Source organism: Zalophus californianus, chromosome 3 (assembly GCF_009762305.2).
Source record: "Zalophus californianus isolate mZalCal1 chromosome 3, mZalCal1.pri.v2, whole genome shotgun sequence".
Lineage (NCBI taxonomy): Eukaryota > Metazoa > Chordata > Mammalia > Carnivora > Otariidae > Zalophus > Zalophus californianus.
Window position 1 is genome coordinate 49,485,405 of NC_045597.1, and position 11,924 is coordinate 49,497,328.

The window sequence follows — 11,924 nt, forward strand, 5'->3', positions numbered from 1 at the left end:
CGAATTGTGTAAGACTGTTGAATCACAAACCTGTACCTCTGAAACAAATAATACATTATATGTTAAAAAAAAAAAAAAACAATAAGATAGCAGGAAGGGAAAAATGAAGGGAGGGAAATCGGAGGGGGAGACGAACCATGAGAGACTATGGACTCTGAGAAACAAACTGAGGGTTCTAGAGGGGAGGGGGGTGGGGGGATGGGTTAGCCTGGTGATGGGTATTAAAGAGGGCGCGTACTGCATGGAGCACTGGGTGTTATATGCAAACAATGAATCATGGAACACTACATCAAAAACTAATGATGTAATGTATGGTGATTAACATAACATAATAAAATTAAATTAAAAAAATAGGATTAACTGAATAACCTTCCACTATTTTGTATAACTTGAGCCATAATGATTGAAACAAAAAACAAAACAAAAACAAAAACAAGGAAACATCGTTTGTATGTTTTTTTTTAAGATTTTTTTATTTATTTGAGAGAGAGAGAGAATGAGAGAGAGAGAGAGAGCACATGAGAGGGGGGAGGGTCAGAGGGAGAAGCAGACTCCCTGCCGAGCAGAGAGCCCGATGCGGGACTTGATCCAGGAACTCCAGGATCATGACCTGAGCCGAAGGCAGTCGCTTAACCAACTGAGCCACCCAGGCGCCCCATTTGTATGTTTTTAAGGTCAACTTGGAAATAAGTGCTGACAAATTCACAAAAACAATTCTAGCTTCCAAAAATACCAAGTTAAATGATTCGTAGTCACAGCCATTTAAATTCCATGACAAAAATGCTGTAGTTAAGAAAACTATCATTCCCAACCATATGATTATAATTATTTCAATGGTCTATTGCTTTTAGGTCCAAATTTTGGTATAATGTGGATCTCTGAGACTAAAAGATTCACCCAGATATGTGATGTATGTAGGGGAGGGGGGTGGGGGGATGGGTGATTAACATAACAGAATAAAAAAAAGGAAAAAAAATAGTTGCCTTAAAGATATATAGATATATAGATATATATATATATATATATATATATATATAGGGCGCCTGGGTGGCTCAGTTGGTTAAGCGACTGCCTTTGGCTCAGGTCATGATCCTGGAGTCCCTGGATTGAGTCCCGCATCAGGCTCCCGGCTCAGCAGGGAGTCTGCTTCTCCCTCTGACCCTCTTCCCTCTTGTGCTCTCTATCTCTCATTCTCTCTCTCTCTCAAATAAATAAATAAAATCTTTTAAAAAAAGATATATATATATATATATATCTCACTCTGTAGGACAAAGCATTATAATTTAAATAAATTATAGTGCTGTTTTCAGTCTCTAGTAAATTTCCTTGAGGAATGTGTATCTTAAAAATAAAAATATGTTTTCATCCAAGTTTTCAGTAGAAAATTAGGGTAAGTTCAGTAAATTTGCATAAAGAGCAGTTTTACTGGATTAGCTTTGAACCATGATTGCTTTTAACTATAGAGAGAAAACTGCAGATAAGGGATTACCACGGATGGTTGACAAAGGTTTTTTGCTTTACTGAAGCAATGGAGCTTTAGTAGGTTTTCAAAAAAATAAGTAATGGAATCTCCTGAAGAGCAAACCTTTTCATATGGTTGTACTAACAATCATCTGTGGAAGAACTTCAGTTCCTTCAGGGATTAAGAAGAGAACTTGCTGGCAAAGTGGCTGACACCAAAATTATTCCAGGAAAATACACAGTGGAGAAGGGTAAAGAGAAAGAGAAAGGAACCTTCATGGGTCTGGACACTGGACAATTTTCTGGTAGAAGAAAAGACTGAAATATTTTCTCAGGCATTTATGGAAATTGGGAGAATTCAGATTAACTGTGATATTCTTTTCCAAATGTTGTAATATGTGTTGTGGAAGTTGAGCGCACCCTGCATTTGTTTCCATGGAAGGAAGGTAAGTTTCTTGATGACCAGAGATATGTATTTTATGTTGTTTGCAGGGTACCACAGGTATCTGGATATGAAAATTTGGATGGAAAGAGAACAGTATAGGGCTTTTATTTTAAGTAGTTAGTGCTGCATAATGTCTTTGCTATGTTGTCTAAGGAGGCCAAAATATAATATTAACCAAAATATTAACCTCAGTTAATACTGTTGAGTAGAATTTTAAAGGATGACTTTCATGATTAAATCTCACAAAATACCAAGTATGTAACCCAGAGAGGCAAATAATTAATTTACAGTGAGAGATAATACAGGAGGTGGGTCAGATTTTGTGTTTGCCTAACCACTAATTTGTTTTCCCCGTAGACATCTACATGGGAAGACAAATTATCACTAGGTGTTAACTGAATGGACATGAAAGTAAAGCAAAAGGATCCAGTTAGTGGATTTATATACTTAGTAGCATGAAGTCTGGTAGCTTTATGAGTTCATCTCAACACTTTTAAACACCACCCACTCACATGCTCTGACTTAAAACTTTGGTATGATCTATCATCCTTTTATTTCTCTTTACAGCCCACAACAATTGCATTACCATGTGTTTGCAATTCTACCTCTAAAATAATTCATGTCCTTGATTTCCTCTCACAATTGCATTATTCAACCTTAGTCAAAGCAGCTTCATTTCTAAAGCAAACCATTACTATACACTAGTAACTAGTCTCTTACTTACCACTCTGAGTCTTCATTCTCATCTCCACGGATTTTCTTTATAACAGCAGGGGTCATTTGTATATAAAAAAAACAGCTAAAAATATTTTATTGAGACTACATTTGTGTATATAGACTTCAAATACCTCTCATTCCCTTTATGGTAAAATCAAAAAAACTTGGAGAAAACTCACAATTCATCTCTTATCACTCATCCCCTCACTCAATATGCTCAGACACCTACCTTGCTACTCTACTGTTTCTACATTTTTGTGGGACCTGGCACCGGAAAAATGCATTGGTTATCAAAGTGGATACTACTATTAGTATCCACAGTGTTTGTTGGGGCAAATGGGTGGAAAACACAATATGGTCAGATTCCTCCAAGCCGGGAAGAGCATCTTTACTTCCATCTCACTGAACTTTTTTTTTTTTAAGATTTTATTTTTTTTTAAATAAGCCCAACATGGGGCTTGAACTCACAACCTCCGAGATCGAGAGTCACACTGTCTACCAACTGGGTCAGCCAGGAGCTCCTCCTCTCACTGGACTTTTAACATGAGCAAAGCAACAAAGGACCATCAGTTCTAATCCCTATATCCTCTTCTGGCTTACTTCTGAGACTCCATGTTATGAATTTGTCAAATTAACCCTTATTAAGCAGAGCCCATGGTGCCTGATGCTGTTCCTCAATTCAATAATAGACCACAGGAACTAAAATAGAGGGGCGCCTGGGTGGCTCAGTCGTTAAGCGTCTACCTTCGGCTCAGGTCATGATCCCAGGGTCCTGGGATTGAACCCCGCATCGGGCTCTCTGCTCCGCGGGAAGCCTGCTTCTCCCTCTCCCACTCGCCCCGCTTGTGTTCCCTCTTTTGCTGTGTCTCTCTGTCAAAAAATAAATGAAATCTTTAAAAAAAAAAAAAAAGGAACTAAAATAGAGAGAGCAGAAATTACTCACAGATCCTGGAGGAATTACCTGGCATACCTTGAGGGACTACACGGGGAAGTCAAGGCAGAGTGCAAAGATAGGAGCTGGGTGGGGCACATGGCTTTATTAGGGTCTGTGGGTGGAGTGTTTTGTGATTCCTAAACTAAGGCCAAACTGGTCAATTCAAAACCAAAGAACGGGGTTTTGGTAAGCCGCACAGGGATCCTTCCTAAGAGGGACATACTTAAGGCATACAGGTGTTGCAAGGCAGGCGAGACTGATGATTACAGGGACTATTGGGGAAGTCATATCAGGAACTTGGATTTGCTTGTGACTCGGTGGGCTGCTATCTAGGACACGTGCTTGCATGAGGGGCTAATGTCAGTTTAAGGTGACCACAAAATGGATGCCTAGGCAGCAATACCATGGAGTAGCTTAGTCAACACTCAAAAAATATTCTCTTCCTCATCCTGTATGGTTAGAATCCACATCATAATTCATATCAACTTGATGGTTTTATTGTATACTCTCAGTCACAGTAATGCAGACTTGTGTTTTACTATTAGTGTCCAGCTTTGAACATTTAGAGGAAATTTCTTTCTTTCTTTATAAAGTCATGTTCTGCTAAATTAAATATTCCCCTTCTAATACTTCAAGTTACTTAAAATTGCTATCTGCAAAGAAAATCTGAACAAAAAACTATTTAAAGATTAACACTCAAGTATTGACTTCTAATAGGTTAATTCTTCCCAACTCCAGAAGGAATAAATGCTTTATATTCATTGGGTGAAAAGATGTGGGGTAATTATGAATATTTGGTGATGAGGGTGGGAAAAGACCAGAAATATTATCGCTTTGTTGCTGCATAACTTCCAAGGTGTTAAATATCCTCTGTAGGCAATGTGAGCATATAGAGAAATATGTACTTATGTTGATTTCTGAAGCTATGAAAGCTACAAGTGATATACACTATCTAAGAAGTAGAGGGCAGATATGCAAAAACCATAGCAGATTATTAGTTTTTTAATTACATATAGTGAACCAAGTAGTGTAGGCAAAATAACTCTAAACATAGAATGGGATAAACAGAGTCATCAAAGTCAATGAAATGATAGTGAGCAGTGTTTTAGTATCTAAGGAAGCAAGTATTTATTTAATTTGGAATGTTTTGGCTTTAGTCAAATTTTCAGGGTTCTATGCAAAACTATTTGTGTTGTGTAGTGTCCTAAAGCCTATAAATTTATGTCTGTTAAGAACTTCCAGATTTGCAGGGTGCCTGGGTGGCTCAGTCGTTAAGCGCCTGCCTTCAGCTCAGGTCATGATCCCAGGGTCCTGGGATCGAGCCCCACATCGGGCTCCATGGGAAGCCTGCTTTTCTCTCTCCCACTCCCCCTGCTTGTGTTCCCTCTCTCACTGTGTCTCTCTCAAATAAATTAATTAATTAAATTAAAAAAAAACCTTCCAGATTTGTGCTCTAACCACAACTTGTTTTTTGTATTATATTTCTAATTTTACCTAGATGAGTTGCCAGAGCAAAAATATATATAATCAAACCCACTTACACTTTTTACCCAAACTTTGTTCTTACTCTTATAATTCCATGGTTCTGTTAACACTATCACCATTTGCCACCCTAAATTGAACCTTAGGACCGTTGTCAATTTCCCCCTGATTTTTGTTACTTATAGCAGTCCCCAAGTCTTCTACCTACTCACCCTGAGGATATATAATCTCTCTCTCTCTCTCTCAATCTCTCTCTCCTATTAAGGGTGCTAACTCTGGAGTCAAATTGTCTATGTTTGAAATCAGGCTTAGACACTTACTAGCTACTCGTCCTTAATTTAGGATGGTACTTAAACAGACGTTTACAATCCTCCTCTGTATAATGTGAGTAATTAGCAACAGCATTTGTCTCTTGCCATTATTATGAAACTCAAATGAAATAATTTATGTAAAATACTTAGTATCCAGTAACCTCATATGAAATTTTTTGCTATTATTATTTATGTATAAATTTTTCTGGAATCAACTTTCTTTTCATGTCCACTGATAATACACAAAGTATCCTCATTACCCTTCACCCGAAATACTGCAATACTTTATTTGCTTTGTGTCAATTTCTAATGTCATGATAGTTCCTATTCATTGACTTCTCTGTTAACAATCCTGTAAATGCCATTTTAAAAAGGTGTCTTGGAAATAAGCTTCAGATAACCTAAAATAGTATTCAAAGGTCTCAGTGATGTGGTAAAAAATGTCCCTTTTCTAACGATTTGTTCACTTCCCTTATTTTTAAGTTCCAGCCAAACCAAAAAAACCAGTTTGCATTTTCCTAAATGCGTGCTTTTGTATATTAATGATGTTATACATACTGAAATTTCATTTCCTACTACTTCTGGTTGTTGGAGAAACCAGTACAGTTTTTATGACACTTGCATTCTTTTTTATATGCAATATGAATTATAAATATAATTTAATAGTTCTAGTAAGCAAGATGTCTAGCTTTATCCTTATATCAACCACAGTTGCTAGATCAGTAAATATGTTACTAATTTTTAAAATTTATTTTTGAATTTGAAGGCTTTCAAACCATCCCCAAGCTCTGTATTCTTCTTAAGGAATATTTTCTAATCATGCAAAATGCAAAAAATATATAAGAATATTATATATGCATGTATATGTACATATTATATATATGTATGTACAACATATACATGCTATGTGTTTTGTAAAACAAATTTCCTGCATTAACTGAAGTATAAAAAAATGTGTTTGTAGGAAGGTATTCATAACAAATATGTTCTATTCAGAAAAATTAGAAATATATACATTTTCTGAGTTTAAATTTTAACTTTAAATTCCTGGGTAACAGAGCTGAAATTCCGATGTTCATAAAAATTACAAACGGATTCTGGAACACATTAAACTGGGATATTCAAGATAAAAGTTTGACAAATTTTATGTATACAGCTATATTTTCACTAGATGAAAAATTCGTGGTTCTTTAGCTACTTCTATATCAATTGCTTTGACATAAATTTCACAAATTTAGGGGGGACTCTTCCAAGTTTGCACCTTATCATTTTGTTCTTTATCCTGCCAAAGGATTTTGTTTATACCTTAATTTTAGTAGGTAAAGATAGCCACTACATTGAATCAATTTTCCTCCACTAACTCAGAAGCTATCTAAGGTCAGGAGGTACATATTTTTCATCTGTTCTATCCCAAATAATTGCAAACTTAGGTCCTGGTACATATTATATGTTCAGTAAATATGTGTTGAATTAGTTTTTTACTGTCATACTTTTATGACATCACATATACACATATACCTATGTAAGTATTATATTCAAATATTGAAGTTTTGTCTATTAGAGTCCTAAAAATACAGATATTAGAAATATAAAAAGTTTACTATGTTCTGTCTATAATTTAGAATTAATTCATTTAGTTTTCATTCCCATAATCTGATTAAATTAATTTAAATACTTTTTAAAATGTTAACTGGATTATCTCTTACTCAAATGAAACCACAAGATACAACAAAATGTAAAAAAATCATTTTTTTATTCAGTCAGTTTGTACCCCCTTCTCAAACGTACATTATTTTAAGAAAAATTAAGTCAATGTTGACATAGATCACAATTTCAAAATATGCTGACTGTAGTGAGGAATTTTAAAATATACCTTTTAATGTATAGAAAAAGTTTCAACCACCTAAATGTTGCTTGAGGAAGTGTAACTAAATATGTATTATTCAGTTGATTTAAACTTTTTGTATAAATGACAGGAAGAACCTTGAGGATATATGTGTATTATTTCTAGAAGAGCAAAGATGCTGTGAAAAGTGGAAGTAAGCTGTATTGACAAACTAAACATTAGACAAGAGCGAACAAGTCAAAAAATAATTTGAATTTACCCTGAGGAAGGAAAGCCTAGAGCTAAGTTTTAAGATAGGACTAAGTATGGAACAATTTTTCTATTATTTTAAGATTATCATAAAAATTCTAGAAGGTTGCTTCTCCTTTGATATGAAACACATGTAAGAGCCTTCATTAATGTGAACACTGCCCTAATAAGACACACTAAATATTACCAAAGGACAATTTAAAGCAAAGGAATAACAAGCGGGGAGTGAAGGGTATTTCCCTACCAGATATCAAGGCTTATAAAACTTTAATAATTAAGGCAATTGGTGCAGGGATAGCTCAATGAAATAGAAGAGAGTACCAGGGATAGGGAGGAGAGGGGAAATATATATATTTAATTTATCTCTGAGTTTTCAGATTTGTAAGGACATTGATAGGGCTACTAAACATACTGGAATTTTAAGTTATATGGAAAATAAATAAAATAAAGACCCCTACTTCATACCATATACAAAAATAATAATTTAAGGTAAATGAAAGATCAAAATGAGAAGAATAAAATGACCAAACATTTAGAAAACATTACAGAGGAATAACTTCATAACTTAGTTTTGGGGAATAACTTTAGACCTAATCTAAAACCTAAGTCTTAGTTTTTTAATTAGATGCCCCCACAAAACAATAAAAGCTTGACAAATTTTATTAAATTAAAATTTAATAACTTCTTTTTTTAATAAATAGATTATATAGAAGAATAAAAATACAATTCACAAATGCAAGTTACTTAGTACAGGCATAAATGACAAAGAACTGATAATCAATATTTACTTTTTAAAAATCTCCTAAGATAAAGAAGAAAAAGAGTGTTTCAATAGAAAAATGGGCAAACGATCTCAAAAGGCACTTCAAAAAAGAAGAAAAAAATCTATACCAATCAACATGACACGAATTTTAAAATTGTACAATGTCAAAGGATAACAAGAATTTAAAGCAATTTTTTTTTTTAAGATTTTATTTATTTATTTGACAGAGACAGAGATAGCAAGAGAGGGAACACAAGCAGCGGGAGTGGGAGAGGGAGAAGCAGGCTTCCCGGGGAGCAGGGAGCCTGATGTGGGGCTCTATCCCAGGACCCTGGGATCATGACCTGAGCAGAAGGCAGACGCTTAACGACTGAGCCACCCAGGCGCCCCAAGAATGTGAAGCAATATTTACATTCATCAACTGAAGTACAAATTAATAAAACCAATTTATTAAACAATTCAGTATTGCCTAAGAAAATCAACTATATGCACAAACTATGACCTCAAAGTTCTATTCTTAAATATATCTTCTAAGAAATTCCTGTGAACATGCACCATGATTCATACCTAAGAATATTTTTAGCATTACAGTTCTCCATGACAAAAAGAACAAAATAATAACTGGAAATAAAACAAATGTCCATTGCCAGTAGAATGAACACACTAATTGTGGCATATTCTAAAATGGATCACTGTAGCACCCTCTAAATGAACAAACTACAGGTAATTATGATAACATAAGTAAATATCAAAAATATAATGTAGATTAAAGAAGCATGACACAAAGATTACGTACAGTATGATTCAATTTTCATAAAAAATTGTAATCATGAGACAAAGCAACTCATTACTTAAGTATATAAATGTCCTACAACAATAAAGAAAAACAGCAAAATTATAAAATAGAAAAGAAAGTAAGGCAAAAGTAAACAAAATATTCCAAGTTAATAATCACTTCTGGGGATGGCAAAGAACTGTATGTCATTAGGGTGGAGCACAGAGAATTCCTGGGGCATCAACAATGTTCGATTTATTGTCCCAGTTTGTAATAATAATTATAAAAATAAAAGTAGTATACATACAGCCCTCACTAATGTGCCAAGAACAAAACTATGAGACATGTATTATTGTTCTCCTATTCCAGATTAGGGCACTGTGACGCAGAGTGGTCCCTGAGCTTGTCCAACTTCACACTGATAGTAAGCCCCACAGGCATGATTCAAAGCCAGGCACTGTGGTCCAGATACCCTACTCCATCCTAGCCCTAGCGCTCAATCCTGGCTGTACATAGCTATCACCAGTGACGCTATAAAGATACAGATGTTTGATCTCACCCTCAGAGATACTGGTTTAATTGGTCTGGCAGGTATATTGGGTATGGGATTTGGATTTTTAAGAGCTCCCCATGTGACTCTACTCTCCAGCCAAGTTAAAGAACCACAGTGTAGTCAGTTCTTCACAGGTGATTCCCAAGAACAGAAGGTGTTTTATTTCTTGGAACTTTTCTCAGATCCATCTGAGAATTGAGGTAACAGGGCAGGCCACCACCCCAAAACCTGGAGAGACAGGTGAATAAAGAGGATTGCAGACATGATTAGCTTAACTGAAGTGGAAGCCACTGGACCCAGTAGGAATATTTACATGATAACTTTGCAGAACGTTGAAGGCTGAGTGTGGACTACCTTGAGAGTTGAAAACTACTGGAGAGGGACACGTGGGTGGCTCAGTCAGCTGGGGTAAAACTATTGTGTAGGACACTGTTATGGTAGATACATGACATTATGTATTTGTCAATACATAAATTTACAATACAAAGAGTGAAACGTCATGTACACTATGGACTTTAGTTAATAATGTACCAATATTCATTCATTCATTCATTGCAATATACAATATTAATACAAGATGTTAATAATGGGGAGAAGCAGTGGGTGTATGGGAAGTGGGAGATAAGGTATATGGAAATTTTGTGTACTATCAGTTCCATTTTTCTTTAAATTCAAACCTTTTAAAATATATAAAATAAACCAAAACAAGTGGTAAATCATGATTGTCAACTAGAAGGCAAATGATCAGTGAGCATATTCAGGAATATTTTTAAAAAGAAATCCAGGGCACCTGGGTGGCTCAGTCGTTAAACATCTGCCTTCGGTTCAGGTCATGATCCCAGGGTCCCGGGATCGAGCCCTACATTGGGCTCCCTGCTCGGCGGGGAGCCTGCTTCTCCCTCTCCCACTGCCCCTGCTTGTGTTCCCTCTCTCGCTGTCTCTCTCTCTCTGTCAAAATAAATAAATAAATAAAATATTTTTTTTTAAAAAAGAAACCCAGAAAGACTTATAATTAGAGTGACTTAATAATTTATTTTGTTAAAAAAATTAAAAATGCAATAATAAAGTGTATTTCTGCCATGAACCCTTACCTGATCTCTAATAAGTTTTTTTCTCTTCCTTACATCTGACCCAAGTTTTTCGTGGCTGTTTTCTTCTTTATAGTCTTGTTACATCATGGCCATTAATCTATATACTTAAAAATTTGTTTTACTTTTTTCCTTTACATTTGAATATACGTGTTCTTTGCTTCTCATTCACCCTCCACAAAACTGACATTCCTAGTTAGTAAGACTCATGTTTGTTCCAATCTCAGTGATATCAACCACTGCCACGGTAATTTCCCTGATCAGTTAGCACTCTCCTCACTGATTATTTTCATGACCGGCTACCCCCTTCCCTTTCTATTAGGAAATTATGACTTGGAGATTCCCATCATTCATTTGATCTAAAAGAAGACATTGTCTTTCTACAAAGAAGGGATATACATCAAGGGGATGCCATCAGATAAAGTGGTTAGGAGTTCTGTAACCAGAATATTTTCTGACCTTCTGTTTCTTCTGACACCCATTATGTGATTTGGGTCAAGGAACTAAAGTCCCCAAGCATCTGTTTGCACCATCTGAGAATAATGAGTCAGTGGTAGGCAGGATAATATCATTGCATATTGAAGGTCTTCATAAAATCATATACTGCTACCTCTTCAGTCCCTCTGGATAAATAACAAATTTAAACACAATATTTAAAACAAACACAAATTTAAAAACAATATTACATTGCAGTGAAAGCACAGTGGACAGTTTTTAAATTAGGTACACACCTAGATGAAATATGCCTTGTTCTTTTTAATTTTTAAATTATCTAATGGTTGATACTTATTTGTGAATGTTCTCTGAAGTTCATATTTTCCTTCAAAGTAAAATCTGTTTGTGGATATTAATTTCCATATCCTCTGTCAAGAAGAATTAATTAGGATTCTGTTTTTAAAAATTCATCTTTTCGGGCTCCTGGGTGGCTCAGTTGGTTGGGCGACTGCCTTCAGTTCAGGTCATGATCCTGGAGTTCCTGATTGAGTCCTGCATCCAGCTCCCTGCTCAGCAGGGAATCTGCTTCTCCCTCTGACCCTCCCCCCTCTCATGCTCCCTCTATCTCATTCCCTCTCTCAAATAAATAAATAAAATCTTTAAAAAAATAATTTACAAATTCATCTTTCCTTTTATTTAGAAATTATAAAATACTCAGTCTTTTAAAAAATCTCACATAAAAGGGGCACTTGGGTGACTCAGTTGGTTAAGCGTCTGACTTTGGCTGGGGTCATGATCTTAGGGTCTTGGGATTGCGTCCCACATGGGGGGAAGAGGGGGGGGTCCCTGCCCAGCAGGGAGTCTG